The following is a 20,830-nucleotide window of genomic DNA, read 5'->3' as shown; positions in this document are numbered from 1 at the left end:
ACAAGCAATGCACTGCTCCCCTTTCTGTTAGAGATGACTGAGTCTCTGGCACAGTTGCACTCATAGGAGGAGGTTGAGGGCTTGACAGAGTGATTGGACCTTTCTAGGTCAGATCCCGTGACATTGCTCAGCTGGTAAAAAAAAAAAAAAAACAGAAAAGAGGATAAATAAACCTGTGGTGCCAGGGGAATGGAGCTACCTGCGGCACACTGCCTCTTCATGACACCATGGGGCACCGCACCTCAGCATCTGGAGTGATAGTTGTGCTCTGTTTTTTATTATTGTTTGTATTCGTTGCATTTTTTCAATTTTCATTTTTCGCCCAGATTTAACAACCTTTCCATCCCATTATTTTTTGCATTTTCTCTCCTGTTGAGGGAGATCAGCCTGTGGACTTCAAAGAGCGAGATGTGCCAGCACAAAGGATGGAAGCAGGGGGGAAAGAGAGAAAGACAGAGAGAGAGAGAAAGAGAGGGAGGGGAAAAGATAGAGCAAAAGAGGTTGGAACTGGGTCACAGGCACTGCAGTTGACTCATATTGGCCAGACTATAAGAATGATCTTTCTCTTGTTCTGTCTCAGTAAAACTAAGTGCATGGCACAGAAACATGGGCAGCCACTTCTAGCCTTGCATATGAGGGAACATCAGTCTGTCAGTTCAACTTAATTGCTACAGCCAAACAAGTAAATTTGCTATTGGAAACATACATGGCCTGGCATCACAGCCCTCTTCTTACTTAGAACCATAGGAAAATAGCATTTCAGCAGTAGCTTAGCCGTTTTAACTCCAGTCCACGGCATGAAACACAGGACCTTTGCTCATAAAAGGACACAACGTGGATAGGGAAGTGCAAGGCATGGTGTAAATATTAATCCACTGAGCACTTCCAGGGAGTCATTGACCCACTTCAGAATAACAGCTCGCACAGGTTTGAAGAGTGAATTTGATGCATAACCTTGGCAAATGCATGTTGGGATCTTGTCTTTCCATGTTTACACAGAGAGCAAAGCATGTTGTATGGCTAAATCCATGTCTAGTGAGATGAGGGCAGTTGAAAAGGTGTTGCAAAGTCCTGTGAGAAAACTGCAAGGACATTCACAGCAGCAAACACAAACACTTAAAAGGGTGATGCAAATGTGCACAATACGGGGAGAAAATAAGGGTTGAGATACTGAAAACTATCCTCTTGACTCTGGAAGCCGGTAAAGCTGAAAAACAAACACAAAACAGCCCCCCAATAGAAAAAAAACTGTATATGGGCTCCAAGGGTGTGAAGGGAGAGCAAGGTCAGCGTGCAGAAAAAGCCGCGGGGGCAATTTGTCTGTACACGTTGTAGAACATGACTTTGTGACTACTCAGCTTCAGTTTAAACAAGTCAGTTAAAAGGGATACTGGACAAGGGGTTTTCAACTTGAATAACTGCCAGTGAAGGACAAACAAAGTACAGGATCACTTCTCTGGCCCTCCACGCACACAGGAGGCTTACAGGGACGTTGAATGTTTATCAGACTTGTAAGTTATCACTAGTTCTCTGCTGGAGCAGCTCAATAACATCAAAAGCAAGGCCAGACATTATCACGGCCACTCGTCCTCCACCACAATGATCCTCGATAAAGAGGCATAGCCGGAGCTGGTCCCCACAGCCCCCTGCCACCCAACAAAACATAAACACACACACAAAGACGCACAGCTACACACATGCATACTGATAACAGACTCCGGTTATGGTGGCATAGGGGGTTTGGAAGTTACATCTCTCCTTCTTCCTGTGCTTTTGAGAGAGACAGGGTTGTTGCACTTCAAGGACCACCAGTGCAGCTTTCTCGCGACAGCAAAACAGTGCGATAGCATCTTCTCAGCCTCAGGAAGCTCTTCTCCCCTTCACTGGCTCAGCTGATGACATGTCTGTGTTGATTTCCAAACGTGGGATTGAGGGGTTGCCGTTCCAATGACTGACTGCCTTGGGAGGAAGAGGGTGACAGCACATGACAGCGTACGGTGTGCCTTGTAACCAAAAAACTTGACATAAGCGCAAACAAGTCAGCAGAGCTCACCAGAGTCCTGAGAGGGATAAGGGATACACTGTCAGCATATGCATGGGTAATGACACATAGCACTATGATGATGACATGGACGACTACAGACTCTGGTGCTGTTGTCAGGTTTAAATAACAGTGGGGGATAAGATAGAGCTACGCGAGCTTATAGGACACACAGGGTATGTCAACACAAAGAAAAGAATGATGACATGTTTATGTGTGTGTTGTGCGTCCCTACACAAAGCAGACCTGATGACCCAGGGGTGGCACCACATGAGACAAAAGTGACATGAGTTGAGTGATATAGTAAATAACATCAGTGTTTCCCATTAGAGGCTCTGCCCTGCTTAAAGGGATAGTTCACCCAAAAATGACAATTCTGTCAAAATATCTTTAAGTTGCTTGACTAAAATAACAATATCAACCAACAAAACCCCTTACCACTTCTAAATTAACTAACCAATCGCACATTTATCTGTAATTAATCGTGATTAATCACACCTAACATTAAAGTTTGTAATATATTTTTATATTTTAATAATTTCCCATTTGATCTCCAAATTAATGTATGAACAACAAAGACAGTATCTTATATTTTAAATATTTGCACACAAAAAAAAAACAGAATGCTGCATTAATTGTGTTAGATATTTTTAACGCTTTACACAAAAAAAAAAAAAAAATTGCATGTGTTAACCATAGACTGTAAAAAATAGGTGTTAACGCGTAAATATATATATTTTTAATGTTTTTAAAAGAAGCATCTTATGCTCATCAAGGCTGCATTTATTTGGTCAAACATACAGAAAAAACAGTAATATTGTGAAATATTATTACAATTTAAAATAATTGTTTTCTAATTTAATATACTTTAAAATATAATTTATTTCTGTGATGCAAAGCTGAATTTTCATCAGCCATTACTCCAGTCTTCAGTGTCACATGATCCTTCAGAAATCATACTAATATGCGGATTTATCATCAATGCTGGAAATAGTTGCTTAATATTTTTTTTGGAACATGTGATACTTTTTTCAGGATTCACTGATACATTAAAAGTAAAAAAGATTTTAATCTTTACTATCACTTTTTATCAATTGAACACATCCTTGCTGAATACATTTATTTATTTTTAAAAAAGGAGAAAAAAAATACTGACCCCAAACTTTTGAACGGTAGTTCAAAGAAAACAAAACTAGAGGTATTTCGCATTTCATGGAAGGAGAGCTCTATTGCTTACAGAGAGGCTTTAAAAGCTGCTAGATCTGCTTATTTTTCAACCCTATTAGAAGAAAATAAACATAATCCTAGGTATTTATTTGAAACGGTGGCTAAACTAACGAAAAATAAAGCTTCAAGCCCAGAAGTTTCCAAGCAACACAGCAGTAATGACTTTATGAACTTCTTCAATTATAAGATTGATAATATCAGGGACAAAATTATAACTATGCAACCGTCTACTACAGTATCGCATCAGGCAGTGCATTGTAGTCTCCCTGAGGAAAAATTTGATTCATTCGTTGCTATAGGAGAGGAAGAATTTACTAAACTCATTAAATCATCTAAATCTACAACATGTATGTTAGACCCTATACCGACTAAGCTACTGAAAGAAATACTTCCAGAGGTCATAGATCCTCTTCTTAATATCATTAATTCGTCTTTGTCTCTAGGATACGTACCAAAAAACTTTAAGCTGGCTATGATTAAACCGCTTGTTAAAAAAACGCAACTTGATCCTACAGAATTAGTCAATTACAGGCCGATCTCGAATCTACCTTTTCTGTCAAAGATATTAGAAAAGGCAGTATCCTCACAACTGTGTTCCTTTCTTGAAAGAAATGATATCTGCGAGGATTTCCAGTCAGGAGTTAGACCGTACCATAGTACCGAGACAGCTCTCGTTAGAGTCACAAATGATTTGCTCTTATCATCCGATCGTGGTTGTATCTCTCTATTAGTGTTACTCGATCTTAGTGCTGCATTTGACACCATTGACCACAACGTTCTTTTAAATAGATTAGAACATTATGTTGGCATTAGTGGAATTGCACTAGCATGGTTTAAATCATACTTATCTGACCGTTATCAGTTTGTAGCAGTAAATGATGAGATGTCTCATCGATCACAAGTTCAGTATGGCGTACCACAAGGCTCAGTACTAGGACCGTTGCTGTTCACTCTGTACATGCTACCCTTAGGAGATATCATTAGGAAACATGGCATTAGCTTTCACTGTTATGCCGATGATACTCAGCTCTATATTTCTTCAAAACCTAACGAAACTTATCAATTCACAAAATTAACGGAATGCATAGCGGATATAAAAAATTGGATGACTTGTAATTTCCTACTTCTAAATTCTGAAAAAACAGAGTTTCTAATTATTGGACAAAAAACTTCCTCACGTAATAATCTAGAATACTGTCTAACACTCGATGGCTGCTCTGTTAAGTCTTCGTCGTCGGTTAGGAACCTGGGTGTGCTCTTTGATACCAATCTTTCATTTGAAAGTCACGTGTCTAGTATCTGTAAAACTGCATTTTTCCATCTTAAAAATATATCTAAATTACGCCATATGCTCTCATTGACAAATGCGGAACAATTAGTTCATGCGTTCATGACCTCAAGGCTAGATTATTGTAATGCTCTACTGGGTGGTTGCCCTGCACGCTTAATAAACAAACTACAGCTGGTTCAAAACGCAGCAGCTCGAGTTCTTACCAGAACCAGGAAGTATGACCATATTAGCCCGGTTCTGTCAAAACTGCATTGGCTCCCTATTAAACATCGCATCAATTTTAAAATATTGCTGATCACTTACAAAGCACTAAATGGTTTAGCTCCGCAGTACTTGAGCGAGCTCTTAACGCATTATAGTCCGTCACGTCTATTGCGATCTCAAAATTCCGGCCAGTTGATAATACCTAGAATATCAAAATCGACTGCTGGCGGTAGATCCTTTTCCTATTTAGCACCAAAACTCTGGAACAGTCTTCCTACCATTGTCCGGGAAGCAGACACACTCTGTCAGTTCAAAGCCAGATTAAAGACACATCTCTTTGACCTAGCTTTCACATAATACATTATAGACTTCTATAATTTAATGTTAGGCTGCATAGATTAGGTCAGCCGGAACCGGGAACACTTCCCAAAAATCCTAATGTACTCGTTACATCATGAGAAGAATGGCATCTACGCTAATTTTAGTGTCTGTGTTTATCCCGAGGTTTTCCTGCAGCCTGCCGGATCCAGGCCGTATCCAGATCTGACGAAGGACCTTCGCCTGGACCGATGACAACGCAGTGCTGAAGTGCCAACTAGTCTCTCCCTATGGAGGATCCCACTACCACTCTACAGATAAGGCGTTGTCGGGAAAATACGTTTCGCGTTCCTACCCCAAAGCAACAAAATAAAATAAAATTCTTTATCAAAATTTATAGGGAAAGACAAGTACTTTGTTTAGGCTTGGCTTGTAGGGAATTCCAAACCTGCATATATTCAAACGCACATAACTATAGAACCCATTCTAAATGCGCATGTGAACGCCATCAGTGTTTCTCACAGGTTCGCGTTTAAAGTCTGTGTAGAGGGAATGGTGTCGTCTTAGCGGCCCCTAATTTAATAACAAATGATCATTGCGACGGAAGCAAATAAATCAAAACTAACTTTAGATGGAAATAACTTAACTCTGCTGTAAAGCCGAAACAATCTCTGTTACCTTAAATTATACGCTTATCTCTGTAAAGCTGCTTTGAAACAATCTACATTGTTAAAAGCGCTATATAAATGAAGATGACTTGACTTGACTTGACTAGTTTATATTGTTACAAAATAATCCTAATTTAAATACATGCTGTTCTTTTTTTAACTTTATATTCATCAACTAATTCTGAAATAGTATCACAGGAAATAAATAAATAAATAAATAAATAAATAAATAAATATATAAATATATATATATATATATATATATATATATATATATATATATATATATATATATATATACACATATACATATATATACATACATATATATATATATATATATATATATATATATATATATATATATATATATATATATATATATATATATATATATATATATATAGCAGCACAACTGTTTCCAGCATTGATTATAAATCAGCATATTAGAATGATTTCTGAAGGATCATGTGAAGTATATTAAAATAGAAAACCATTATTTTAAATTGTAATAATATTTCACAATATTTTGATCAAATAAATGCAGCCTTCAGCATAAGAGCATACTTCTTTCAAAAACATAAAAAAAAGTAATGTGTCCAAACTTTTTTTATTTATACTGAAGCTTAATTTAAGTCAACATGTTTAAACACCTTTAAAGAAATTTGTAAATTGTCCACAATTTCAGTGTAAACAATGCTACTCACCTATATTCTGAGACCTACAAAAGCCTTAGTTTATCAACAGCCTTCAATATAAAACAATTATATATATATATATATATATATATATATATATATATATATATATATATATATATATATATATATATAAATCCAAAGCCCCAGAAAATAGGATACAGCTCTCTAAATACAGCAACTAACATCTTTCAAGCATTTTCAGACATCTCATAACTTCTCAAGCATACACCTTTGCAAACTTCTCACCAACTCTTTGCCAGTCACACATAAAAAAAAAACACCCACGACCACCATCACCACTAACTCCTGTTCACACACACACAAACTTTTGAGCAAACACTCATGAGCTCTCACACATAAACCACACACACAAACAGGCGAAGGGGGAGCTTGAGGCAGTGAGGCACCTGGCAGTGGGAGGTGATTGAAAAGGCACAAGAAAGGTGTCAGTGCATCACTATAATTAGCCCTGTTGATCCTGCAGAAATCCAGGCCCAGGGTGCTGTTGCTGACACACACACACACACAGACACACACACAGATATTCCCTGGGCGGAGTGAGAACTTGTGTGTGTGTATACAGTTGACAGGAGGTGGCTTTGGGCCTTGCACTGGAGGAAATGTGTCTAAAAAGACACACACACACTTGAAATGAGCACTTTTACTCCCCTGGGGGTCCGCTTATCAGCCACAGAGTATCTAAAGTGTATGTGCACTGACACTTGGCCCCACGTTAGTCTAAATCTAGTTATAGAGCTATACTGCAAAGGGAAAGATGTCTCTTAAAGATTTTTTCATTAATAATTTAATACTTTGAAATCTTATATGCATGGTGTTGGGTGTGTTTTTGTGTGTGTGTGTGTGTGTGTGTGTGTGTGTGTGTGTGTGTGTGTGTGTGTGTGTGTGTGTGTCTGTGTGTGTGTGTGTGTGTGTGTGTGTATAGTCGGTGGACCATCTGAACGACAACCAGTTTTTAGAAATACCTTTTTAATTAGCTTGGTTTGGCTTCATGTCCACAAAACACTGATCTGAATAATTTCTTTGCAATATATGGATGCTAAGTACAGTTGTTCAGTTGAGTAAATAACAGATATTCAACAAATAAATAGCCTAAACAACCATAACTACGGTGGACAAGAGAGCTCAACATGCTGCAACTGAAAACACATGCACATAGAAAAGAAAAAAAAAAAACACCAGCAAATTAAGAAAACATCGTCATTAGTTTGACACCACATGCTGCAAATACTCACAACGCAACCAACATGCTAAAAATACTCAGACCACAACCAAATACCTTTGACGCTACAAATACTCAAACAAATTTAGAAGCACGATACGAATACTCACACAACGCAACCAAATACAGAAAACTGCTACAAATACTCACAACGCAACCAAATACAGACACACGCTTTAACGGAAAAGTTGGACCCCAACAAGTGATGAACCTAGTTGGGACATGCTTATTGTCCAATGTCTACTCGTCAGTGGTGTTGTCGATGACCTGAAAGGTATGTTGTTTTTTATTTTAATATCCAAAAATTAAAAATTACTGTATGTAAATAAGATTAAAATGTAAAAAATCTAAGTATAACTAGTTAAAACCTAAAAAAAAAACGGTTTGGATTAAATATGAGGAAGCGAGTGACCATCAATTCACAAGGTACCTCCTCTCTATCCGATATTCACTGTTGACCTTGTGTTGGCGTAAGAGTGAAAAGAAAGTATGAACAGCTGCTTGAGGAAGTGACACATTGAGACCAGCCATGTGTCTGTCCACAGTAATCTCAACTCTTTAACCCTAGGGAGTGCCAGGAAGACACCGCTAAGAGAACTGTCCAGAAGTGCCAGTGACTGTCAAGTGAACGAGACTCGCCCTGTTCGAGTGGGACTTCCCCGAGTCAGTCAATGTTGACACCTCAAAGCTCGGGGACTCCTTCGAAAGTCAATTAGACACTTTCAGGCAGGTTTAATACCCTTTTCTTTGACTGTCCATAGCCAGGCAAAAAAAAGCCCTTCAAACACACAGACTCCACCAAGGGACTGATCCTGGCAATGACAGAGTTTGGCTTCTTTATGCTTATGGAGAGGTTGTCAGTGACTCTCAAGGACACTTGGAGTGTGTGTGTGTGTGTGTGTGTGTGTGCGTGCGTGCGCATGTCTCGGAGGGGAAGCAGGTACGCCTGTCGGAGCGTCTGGCTGCTCCCGGTGCACAGGGGCTTGGTGACATCGCCCGAATGCTGATGTCTCCCCCACGCTTTCACCCAACGACGCCACGGCTCCCACTCTGACTTTCAGCCAAGAGAGCGAGTGACAGGTCTGCACACACACATGGGCGCTCTCACGCGCACACACACACAGATTTGTTTCAGAATCTTGCCTTTTCCCAGGTTTAAGGAGCTCATTCACAGGTGGTGGTAATAGAGCTGAATATTTCCTGACAAAAGCCTCTCCTTCTCCAAGCGGCTGTCTGACAGGTGTGTGTTAGCAGAAAAGAAGGTCAGTGGTGCAGCCACTAGATTTAACCTTTGGATATATTATTCTCACACTATTTAGCTCCATTTGATGGAGACACAGCTATATACAATATAAATGACTAGATAAATAACATTTCAAGATAATCCTTTCGGTGTCTGAATAGTTTTATACTTAATATTCTCAGTCAATTATAATAGTAGGTTGACTGAAAAGTCTAAACACAATGGAGCTTGCAACACATTGCTCTGCTCATTTGAGGAGGCTGAGCAGCCTGACACAGCAACACTGATTGTTAGAGCAACCTGTCATGTTAGGTCTGTCCTAGTCTCGCGTAGCCAGACCTGCAGACTGACGGCAGAAGGTCTGGACTCCATAGCAGCTTTCATTGGCCAAGGACTGCCCAGAGGCCGTCTGATTGACATGTAAAGCAACCAATCACTGTTCGTTTTGTCACGCGTCATGTTTAGGGGCGTGAAAACTTAACGCAGATGTCACTACAATAACAGCCCAGTGTGTAAATCTCTAGGACGCGTTTTAAAGTGTCTATGCTGTGAACTTTACGAAAATCCAGCGGTAAAGGTGCTCTAAGCGATGTCACGCATTTTTTTGGGCTGAAACATTTTTTTGTCACATACAGCAAACATCTCCTCACTATCCACAAGCTGCCTGTCCCCTAAACACACTGTAAAAAAAACACTCTCTGTAGACAGCCCAGGCTCCACAAACGGCAACAAAAACAAACAGGGCCAACCTGGGCCACGAAACATAAACAGTGTTCCAGCCAATAACCGACAAGAATGATTTGGGGGTGGGGGTTGGGGGGTTAGTGTGCGACTGCGCGTGCACATGAAGGGGGGTGTGGGGAGTGGAGGAGAGAGAAGCATGAAGAGGGAAGTTAGCTAGAGGAGAGATGTCCTATCAACGACTAACGTTAAAATTATATTCTCTTGAATTTTGATATGGCCGACACACGACCAAAGAGACGACGTTCCGATGAACAAATAGCAAAGAAGAGGGAAAAGAAGAGGGAAAAGAAGGAACGCTTCCTGAATTTACATCGAATTCACGATTTTACAAGCAAAGTCCCGAATTTACATCAGAAAAGCCTGTTTCAGGAAACATGGAAGGGAGGGGGAGGGGACAGGATGAGGAGGAGGGAGGGTCGAGCTAGCCTCCGTTTTGTTTGACAATACTTCGAATGTCAACAAAAGTGATGTCACCCAACATCGCTTAGAGCACCTTTAAGTTGATTCTGATAAGCGCTCATCGTCAGAGTTGTAAACACAACGGCTTTCTTCTTCCATGAGGGGGTTTGCAGTCACGGCATCTTTGTTTCCAGATGGACCGTTAAAGAACGTGACACACACGTCTCCTGGAAATCCTATAGAATTCAACCAATCAGATGACGATTTCAAAAACACTGACGTGTTTCCAGTTAAGTGTGCCATATGCATCAGATGTTCAGCCAGCAGTCTGTGACGTCTGAGGGTGAGACTACTTCTGTCCCAGCCAATGGGTTGAGTTTGGGGGCGGGGCTATCAAACTGTCAAAGTAATGTTTTTCATGCACAACAGTGTTTTGACTCACTTAGACTTCAGAAACTTGGGAATGGCTTACCTATAGATAGAGTCAACAAGGAGGCCAATGGAAAAAATCACTATATTAATCCATCACTATATGAATCCATTTCTATGGGAAAAATAAATTATATGGGGAAAATCTAATATACACTACTATTCAAAAGTTTGCTTACCCAGGCTGCATTTACTTGATAAAAGGCAGCGTTTTATATTTTAATATTGTAAAACAATTTACTCCTGTTTCAGCATAATCACTCCAGTCTTCAGTGTCATATGATCCTTCATAAATTATTCTAATATACTTATTTGCTCAAAGGAACATTTCTTATTATTATCAAAACATTTGTGCTGCTTAATATATTTGTGGAAACCATGATATTTCTTTTTCAGGAATATTTGATGAATAGAAAGTTAATAAAACTATTTTTTTTTGTAATCATACTTTATTTATTTTTTTACTTTTGTCACTTTTAAACAATTTAATACACCCTTGCTAAAAAAAAGTATTCACTAAATAATAATAATATAAACATACTGTATATAGTGCTTTTCTTTCTAAAATGTGTCAAATCTGTTGGATTTTTGATTCTGTTGCAATCCACCATTGTAATTCACACCCTGAGTATATGATTTATGTCCTACTGTACCTAGAATTGTCCTTAAAATGGAATAGAAAAAGTATTTCTAACAAAACAAATCACAAAAGTGATTACCATTAATCATATGCAGTTATAATACAAACAAGATCTTTGTTTATATCTCTATGCAAAAGGTCTTCAAATCATTCATACTGCAGATTCAAGCTTTTTGGATCGGAGCAGCTGTTGAAACGCTGATATCTTCTGAACCATTCGGTCTAAAGAGCCGTGCTCATAAAAGAGTGGCAGCTATTCAAAACACTTGGAACGGGGCCATGCGGTCCATCTTCATTATCATGCACTAGCCTTATGGAAGTGAAGGTCTCTGGACATCTGAATGTTAGCCAAAGGTCCTTGAGAACAGCCATCCCTCTCCCATATTTATTTTCATCTTCCAGTAATGTGAGGTGAAAAAAAACAAAAAACATACATATATTTGTTCTTCTCTTTCATTGAACCACAGAATATGGCCAAGACCCAGTTAACCCCTATTTGCGCCAACGGTTTCTCCCCATCGATCAAGCTCTCGCAAAACGAGCCAATTTGCCCGGAGAGCAACTCTGGCATGTTTCTTTTTTTTTCCTTTCTTTTTTTTTTTTTTTTTTTGCAGCTAGGCTGAACTTCGACCTCCTGAGCAGTCCTCCACGGACAGCCGCATGGCTTCATTTCTGTTTCCTCCATGAACTCAATTTCCTCCGAAAACTTTGGCAAGTCGGTTTACCCTGACCTCGACAAAGTGCAGTGGAGAGGACGGCATGAAAAATTTTACAGATCCAGGAAAACAGAAGAGCCCTTAAGACTGCCAAGAACACAAGGAGAAATTCTAATCAATAACTTCGTACGGGCAGCTTTCGTTCTGGTCGGATTCCTGCTCGAGTATGTTTTTAAAGATTGATATACCGGACAGTAAAAGGGACTCTATTAATAGAACAGGGTTATATTTTATACCGCTATCTTTTTCTCTTCCCTTATGTCACACTCACACAAATACTACATTCAGCCTCAGAAAGTCGTCCCAGGGAGAGAGTGAGCGAAGACCTACCTCATATACTGCCACAGGCGTTGTATGAGAGAATCTAAACAAGGCCATCCCATTGGGACACTCACACACTGCCCGCAGCGCAGAACGACCTACTACACACACCTCGCCGGCTGCCTCTGCCACCGTATCATTAGTTCATTTAGCAGCAGAATCAAATCATCAACACTCTGCTAATGAGTGAACGATCGCCAATAATGTTTCATAATGGATTCTTGCTTTAGTCTATTTAAGGTTTTTCTCCTGTACAGTACATAAATAAATAAAGTGTAGCAGTACAATGGTGTCAGATAGTACTATTATGCGACTTTGGCATATGGGTCAATGACTGGTCTGGATATTTAATACAATAAACATACAATAACTTGAACACACCTCTTCCATGATGAGAAAGAATTTCTGAATTCAATTCAATAAACATGTCACAGTGATACAACCGTCTTAATATTACAACAAAGCAAAACGTTCCTTCACTGCTTATCAAAATGTGAAAAATCTGAATCTGATTATTTATTTATTTTGTTGAAAAAGTCATGTAGTGGGATCTACAAAACTCATGTGGTTCAACCAACATGCAGTAAGAAAAACAAAAAACAGAGAGGACACGAAGATTTATGGCTGTGTGTCAAGATCAATAAGCTCATATATATATATATACATATATATATATATACACACATATATATATATATATATATATATATATATATATATATATATATATATATATATATATATACATACATATACATATATATATACATATATATATATATATATATATATATATATATATATGTATGTATATATATATGTATATATATGTATATACATATGTATATGTGTGTATGTATATAAATATTTATTTATTTATTTATTTTTAATCCCTAATAGAAATAGATCTAGTGCATGCAATACAAACCCACGCAACACCACGCATATAAGATTTCATCTTAATTGTAAATATTTAATATAATGTTCATTTAAAAGTATTTACTCCATGGTACTACAGAAAAAACCACCAACCAAAAAACAATGTAATAATTACATAGCACTTTATTAGTACCCCCACCCCCTTTCTATGGCATCATCCCACCACAAGTGATGGCCCATAAATCTTTGCGCAATGATGTGAGTAGCTTGTCTGATGGTCTAGACAGCATCAGAACAATCTCTGGTGGGATATGATGAGCAAGTGACATTTGAATATGTTTATGTATGTGTGTGTAATGAAAAACATCTTGCTCTTAGGTAAGATGTGTCTGTGTGAAAATAAGATGACAGATACATATACGGATGAGCAACTGATACCTATTCTGACTGTCAGATGAAGGTACAGAGGTGAGGATAGTCAGACAAAATTAGGCGGCAATCAATAAATGCTGAGGGTGCTCTCAATGCCCACGTCTGCATAGAGGAACGCTAACTCATAAACCCAGCCTCTGCAACACACCTCACCATCAGGACAAGTAAATGCCAAATAAATCTTCTAACATCTAACGACATGGTAAATCGTTCGTCGGAGAGCGAGAGAGTGGTGGAAATCGTAAAACAGGAAGCAGAAGAAACTACAGCCAGTTTGCTGATGAGACTCTGCACGATAAAGACTGGGGAAAAGGGCCACAAAAATAATGTTTTCTCCTCTTTCTGATCAATTTTTAATTTAGCCCAGCCTGCCTGCACTCTTCCCAGGCCGGGGTGTGGTAATTATTGCATTTTATTGACAGCGGTGAATCCCGCAGGGGGCTATTTAAAAGAGTTTTAACCCTGGAGCAAGTCGCTCCCTCACATGGCCCTTTGAAGGTGTCAAGTTCATTGATTTTAACTGCAGGAAATGCTGAACCTTCCAGCAAGACGGAGAACACATTACCCCAGTGCTGGGCCGCGGTTACCCTCGGTCTCCCGATGCACGGCTCTATGTCTAGTTAACGTAACAGTGGGGCACCAGTCTCCCCCCGTATACAGGAAGCGCAGCATCTCTGATGCTAAAGGCTAGCCCTTAGCAAGCGAGTTATGGATCGACTGATAATCATAAATGGAGAAGTAGAAAAAAACACAGGTCCCCAGTCAGTAAGAAGAGAAGGGGGGAAAAAGAAGCAGGAAACTTAAGGGATTTAAGGCAGAGAGGACAGAGATGGCACACAGTATCACACCACATCTGCAAATGACGGAGGGAGAGAGGGAGAGATAGTGAGCCGATTTTGAAAAAGACATCAATCTGGTGAAAAAAAGAGCAACATGACAGAAATTAAACAAGATTCCAGTGTTTGAGTTTGCCCGCTTCCCGGCCCCCTTTCAGCCTCCCATTGAAATTCTGGGCAGATACAAACCCCTAGGCTTTTGACACACTTTTGAAAACACCACACCCCCTCTTTCTTTCTAGCAAGTCTCCAGAGTCGCTTCTAACTGACTAACAAGAACAGGGAGGGGTGGGGGGGGGGGGGATACGGATCTTATTTTTTATTAAAGACTTTATTCTTAATGAAATGCAGTTGCCCTTTTTTTATTCCTTTTTCTGACGTTTTCTCTTTTTTTAAGCAGGGAACCGACTGTCATCAGCGATGAGAGGTTTGGGATATGAGAGAAAAGAGCTATATGGGGGTCGATTTGGGTCAGGGAGTAAAGGGGGTAGAGTTTACAGAAGGGGTGCAGGTCAAAGAAACAGCGAAAAAACAAACACGCAGGCCAGAGATTGGAGCAGAGAAAACACGGATAGGGAAAGAACAGGTGAAAGAAAAATACATTGGGAAATAATAGAGTTGTGAGAAGAGGACGAGAGGGGCAATGTTCAGAATAACATACCACTCACGCTAAATGCATTTGTTTTTTGGGTTTTTTTTTTTTTTTTTGCAGTATGCATACTGCACAAATTATACACATTTTCTTTATGCACGGATGACCTGACACATAAAATGAGCAGAAGGAATACTGTATCCCATATTGCAATGCACTCCAACTTCCAAGTCCACCAATTTGAACCTGTTAACAGCTTTCTGGAAGTTTGGGGTAAGTAAAAAAAAAAAAAAAAAAAAAATATATATATATATATATATATATATATATACTGTATATAATAAAAAAAAAAACTTTTATTCAGCAAGGATTAATTAAAATTAATCAGAAGAGACAGTAAAGACTCAGTATAATGTTACAATATATTTTTCAAAATTGTTCTTTAACACTTTCTATTAATCAAATAATTCTGAAAAAAGGTTTCCACAAAAACATTAACCAGCACAACTGTTTTAACAATGATTATCATATTTCTCTTTATTTTTATAATTTTTTTGAACAGCAAATCAGCATATTAGAACGACTTCTGAAGGATCATGTGACACTGACTACGTTTACAAGCTGTCAATATTCGGGTTATGGTCGGGTTAAGGTCACTATTTGGGTTTCTGAAACATTCGGAATAACCCGTTTACATGCGTGAGTAGAGAGAGTTACTCCTGCATGGAATTTGTAATCAATTGTCAATATCCCGATGTAAACGGCGACGCACGGTTAGCGTCTGGACGTACGGACAACCTTAAGACGCAATATGCTTCATTTCCGATTCTTCTTCCTGTATCCAAAGACGACAACAACAGCAGCAGCACGCGGATAATGAATAGTTCGGGGCATATAGCGATCGCATTTGTTTGCGCTTTCCTCGTCGCTCCAAAAGTGTGGTGCTGTGCTGCGTCTCGCCATGTTTACCTCTACTTCTTGTTTACTTCCGGTATACTGCACGCGGGTTTCTGTATGCGCCGTCTCTACTCAAAAGACCAAGATTCCTTGCGAATAGAACATGCGCAGAACACAAATCAATGTTCCTTTTGATGGGGATATGCCGATACGCGTTTACATGACCAAATATTCGGGTTAGAAAAGGGGTACCCCAGGTATCATATCCGGGTTTTTAAAAACCGGGATATGAGCATATTCGGGTTTTTGCCGGTGTTTACATGGCCGTGCGCGACCAGGTTATTGCTAATATCCCGGTTTTGAACGGGTTATTGGCTGCATGTAAACGTAGTCACTGAAGACTGCAATGACTACGTTTACATGCAGCCAATATCCAGGTTATGGTCGGGTTAGGGTCACTATTTGGGTTTCTGAAACATTCGGAATAACCCGTTTACATGCGTGAGCAGAGAGAGTTACTCCTGTATACATGGAATTTGTAATCAATTGGTAATATCCCGATGTAAACGGCGACGCACGGTTAGCGTCTGGACGTACGGACAACCTTAAGACGCAATATGCGTCATTTCCGATTCTTCTTCATGTATCCAAAGACGACAACAACAGCAGCAGCACGCGGATAATGAATAGTTCGGGGCAGATAGCGATCGCCTTTGTTTGCGCTTTCCTCCTCGCTCCAAAAGTGTGGTGCTGTGCTGCGTCTCGCCATGTTTACCTCTACTTCTTGTTTACTTCCGGTATACTGCACGCGGGTTTCTGTATGCGCCGTCTCTACTCAAAAGACCAAGATTCCTTGCGAATAGAACATGTGCAGAACACAAATCAATGATCCTTTTGATGGGGATATGCCGATACACGTTTACATGACCAAATATTCGGGTTAGAAAAGGGGTACCCCAGGTATAATATCCGGGTTTTTAAAAACCGGGATATGAGCATATCCGGGTTTTTGCCGGTGTTTACATGGCCGTGCGCGACCGGGTTATTGCTAATATCCCGGTTTTGAACGGGTTATTGGCTGCATGTAAACGTAGTTATTGACTGCTGAGTAATGACTGCTGATAATTCAGCTTTGCCATCAGAGGAATAAATTACCTTTTAAAATATTTTAAAATAGAAAATACTTAATCACAATATTATTGTTTTTACTGTATTTTTTTAGCAAATAAATGTAGCCTAAGCATAAGAGACTTCTCTCTCTCTCTCAAAAAAAAAAAAAAAAATCTATTTATTCCCATATAGTGAAATAATTTCACCTTGATCATGTACTTAAATGTATTTTTTTTACTTATTTGCTAAATAGTAACTTGATACAAAAAGAAAATACATACAGTCAGCTGGTCATTTTCACAGAATAAACCTAGATGGGGTTCTTGACACGAAGCTTAAATATTGTGCATTGATTTACATAATAGAAAAAAAGTTTTTTGACAATATATGCAGTATGCAAGCATTACTTTCAGAACACAGACAGAAAAAGAGATGGGATAGGGGGGGGGAAAAATCCTGCAACTGTATATTACAGATAACTAAAATAAGATTGGATGAGATAACAGGGATGAGGAAAACTGAATAAAGCATGGAACGAGTGAGTGAACATACTAGGAGGGAGGGAGAGGTGTAGGAAGAGTTGCAGTATATTTATTGCCTCTGTCAAGAGCTCGTTTTCACCCATGCTTCCTGAGAGCCACTAGAGGGAAAAAGATCGCAAGCTTCCTGCATCAGAGAGGCCGAGAGAGAAAAATCCTCTCACCTTTCCAGTCACGTCCTCGCGTTAGCCTCGGCTACATTTTGGCTGGGTCAATGTCAGAGTAACTGCAGGCTTAAACAAGATGCTCTGAGTGAGCAATCAATCCGCCTCTGTCAGAGAGAGGCTGGCCGAGACGAGATCAGAGGGGGGTCGGTCATAAGAGGTTAAATCAGCTATATGAAAATAGTGCCGCACAAAATACATATGTCATGTAATCGTACTTGCATAAACAGTGAGCTAGTTCAGGCCAATGGTTCTAAACAGGCTTTGTAATCCCAATCACCTTTTTTAGGGCTCACATCTCACCCAAACCTTCACGGTACTCAATTTCTGACCCTGCGAAACAAATTAATTCCATATCTCGCAGTCTCTCGTTCCTCCAGCTTTTTTTCTTTCTCTCTTCCGCTGTAACTCTCCAGCTTTTGACAGGTCACAAGGTAATGATTCTGCTACCATGATGCAACAGGCAGAGCTGTCGGCTGTCAGGAGTTAAACTCATGAAGGAATAAGCTGTCATTAAGCAAGCTTGCTTTCTTTCTCAAACACACACACACACACACACACACACACACAAGTTCTTACGTGTTCACTCTCTCGGTAGCCCAGCTGTCAGACTCCGGCCCTGTTTCCCAGCGCTGCCACTGCGGCCTTCTGTGGACGCCCATAGTCTGTCACACGCGCGCAGATGTGCATAATGCACAGTCTTTCCCTTACATACTAGCACATAGTCACTGGTGTGTGACCAGCTAAACTCCTACACACATGATGCAGCAGCTGGATCAGCAGTTACTGCGTTCATATGAGGTCTTAAAAATATTTAAATTAGTAGACGTGCACATTTTGTCTCTTTTTCCAAATAATATGAAATATAACATTGCAAAAAAAAAAAAAATGGTTTGTTCTGTCATTTATTTAAATTTAGAACAATTATTTAATTTAAAAAAATGCATTGTTTAAAAGTTTGGGGTCATTATATCACAAAATACAAATATGAATATATTTTAAAATGTAATTTATTCCTGTGATGGCAAAGCTGCATTTTCAGCAGTCATTACTTTAATCCTCAGTGTCACATGATCCTTCAGAAATCATTCTGGTTTGCTGCTTGAGAAACATTTCTTATTATCATCAATGTTGAAAACAGTTGTGTTGCTGGCTATTTATGTGGAGACAGTGATACATATTTTCAAGATTCTTTCATGAATAGAAAGTTCAAAAGAAAAGCATTTATTTTATTTATACAAGTACGTAGTAAACAAGTCTGTACTGTCACTTTTGATCAATCTAATGCATCCTTACTGAAAAAAAAAAATCTTAAAAAGAAATCTTACTAGCCTTCTATTGAAGCAAACAGGTAGTAGCCTTGTCCTCAGTGGACTGTCTGTGTTTTCTCTCTCTTTTTATTTGATTTCCAAAATGATTGATTATATCAGGTCTGTCTTGAAAAACCGCTGCAGAACTCATTTGACCCCGCTGAGTCATCTTTCTTTGAGAACTTCTGCGTTTTCACTGGAAATGTGCTAATGAAGACAATGGTCTACTACAGCCCACATCAAATGTACCGTATGAGCAACTCAGAATCAACCTGCTTTATTTTACAATCTTATTTCTACATTAAAATCTTTAATTAAGCTTCACAGGACAGATCAGGGAGCAATGAAATCTGTCTGTGAGCACGTTACCAATTCCCATCAGAACTGCACATCTCACAGGCTAAAAGAACAGACTGATCTCGGATCAGAGCGTATTCGGCACATGGCCTCAGGTGGCCTTGTTTATCACAGAGGAAATCACAAACACGAGCCGTCACATGGAGAATCAGACAGCGCATCCGCACCCCTTCAGCAATACAAATATTGCAAAGTGACAGCCACATTCCCTCTGTCGTACTGACACACACACGCGACAAACTCTGGAATCTCTCTTCCTGTAAATGCTATTATGATGATGTCACAGCAAAACAGGGGTCATTATTTATTAAGATAAATGGTCGGCACAGGACGGCGTGCATTCTTTCCGTCTAACCCGTCGCGGTACGCCCCCAGAACGTGCCTCTTCACAAATGCAATAAGCCACCTTACTGTCTCCCGCACACACAAACTCACCGTCCCTGTCCGTCTTTTCCTGGCGCTGTGCGAAAAGTGACTTTGCCTGCAGACATCAGTGTGAGAGTGAGAGAGTGTGTGTGTGTGTGTTTTATGACATTTAGATGGAAGAGCGAGGGAGATCTCCCTTAAGTCAATTTGAACGCACGGGCCGATGAAATTACACAGGTAGCGGCGGGCGGCGTGACAAACGACTAGCCGCGATGGACGGAAATAACTCCACTCGGGGATACGTCCTCCGACAGAGAAAAGAAATGAAAATCTAAATTACAGTTTACAGTACACACGTAACAGCAAAACAGCTCATTTTGCTGGGTAAATAAATATCTATGGATCGGAGAGAGTAAAGAGTGATACAGAGGAGAAAATAGAGATAGATACAGCAGTCGCTCAGACTACACGCATGTGATAACACTTTCATTGATATTAAACAATCTCCTGGTTCAGTCAGGCCAGTAGTTCACATATTTACTCACCCTGCTAATACAATCAAACGCCAAACCACAGATTAAATGACAAAAAAAGAAATAAAAACAAATCAATATTAATAATTAAACTCATCATGCTTTAAATTTGCGATAAAAATTGACTACAACAAATATACACAACAGGTTAAAAGTTTGAAATAATTAAGATAATTAAGAATAATTAAGAAGTCTCATGTCTTATGCTCACTAAGGCTGTATTTATTTGACCAAGAATACAGTAAAAACAGTAATGGCTACACTTTATTTTAAGGTGACGTAGTTACAATGTACTTACTCAAATAAGTACTGAGTAATATTAATGAGCTACTTGCACTTGCACTTACTATAGAGTTACGGTTAGGGTTTGGTTTAGGGTTAGTTACTTGTAATTATGCATAATTTATTGTTATTACTATGGTAAGTACAAGTAGTAACGTGTAACTACGTCACCTTAAAATTTTAAGTGTTGTCGTAGAGATATTGTGAAATGTTATTACAATTGAAAATAAATTACATTTTAAAATATATTAAAAGGAAAATAGTTATTTATTCCTGTGATAAAGCTGAATTTTCAGCATCATTACAGAAATCATTCTAATATGCTGATTTACAAATGTTTTAATGTTAAAA

The 20,830-nt window shown here is 39.1% G+C and overlaps 1 protein-coding gene across 2 annotated transcripts in view; it reads right to left on the bottom strand.

Annotated features, from left to right (window-relative positions):
• Positions 1–20,830, bottom strand: part of arb2a (ARB2 cotranscriptional regulator A) — a 204,799-nt gene that overhangs the window by 155,367 nt on the left and 28,602 nt on the right. The window lies entirely within an intron of this gene.

Source organism: Squalius cephalus, assembly GCF_949319135.1.
Source record: "Squalius cephalus genome assembly, chromosome: 5".
Classification (NCBI taxonomy): Eukaryota; Metazoa; Chordata; class Actinopteri; order Cypriniformes; family Leuciscidae; genus Squalius; species Squalius cephalus.
This window is presented reverse-complemented; position numbering and strand designations above follow the sequence as displayed.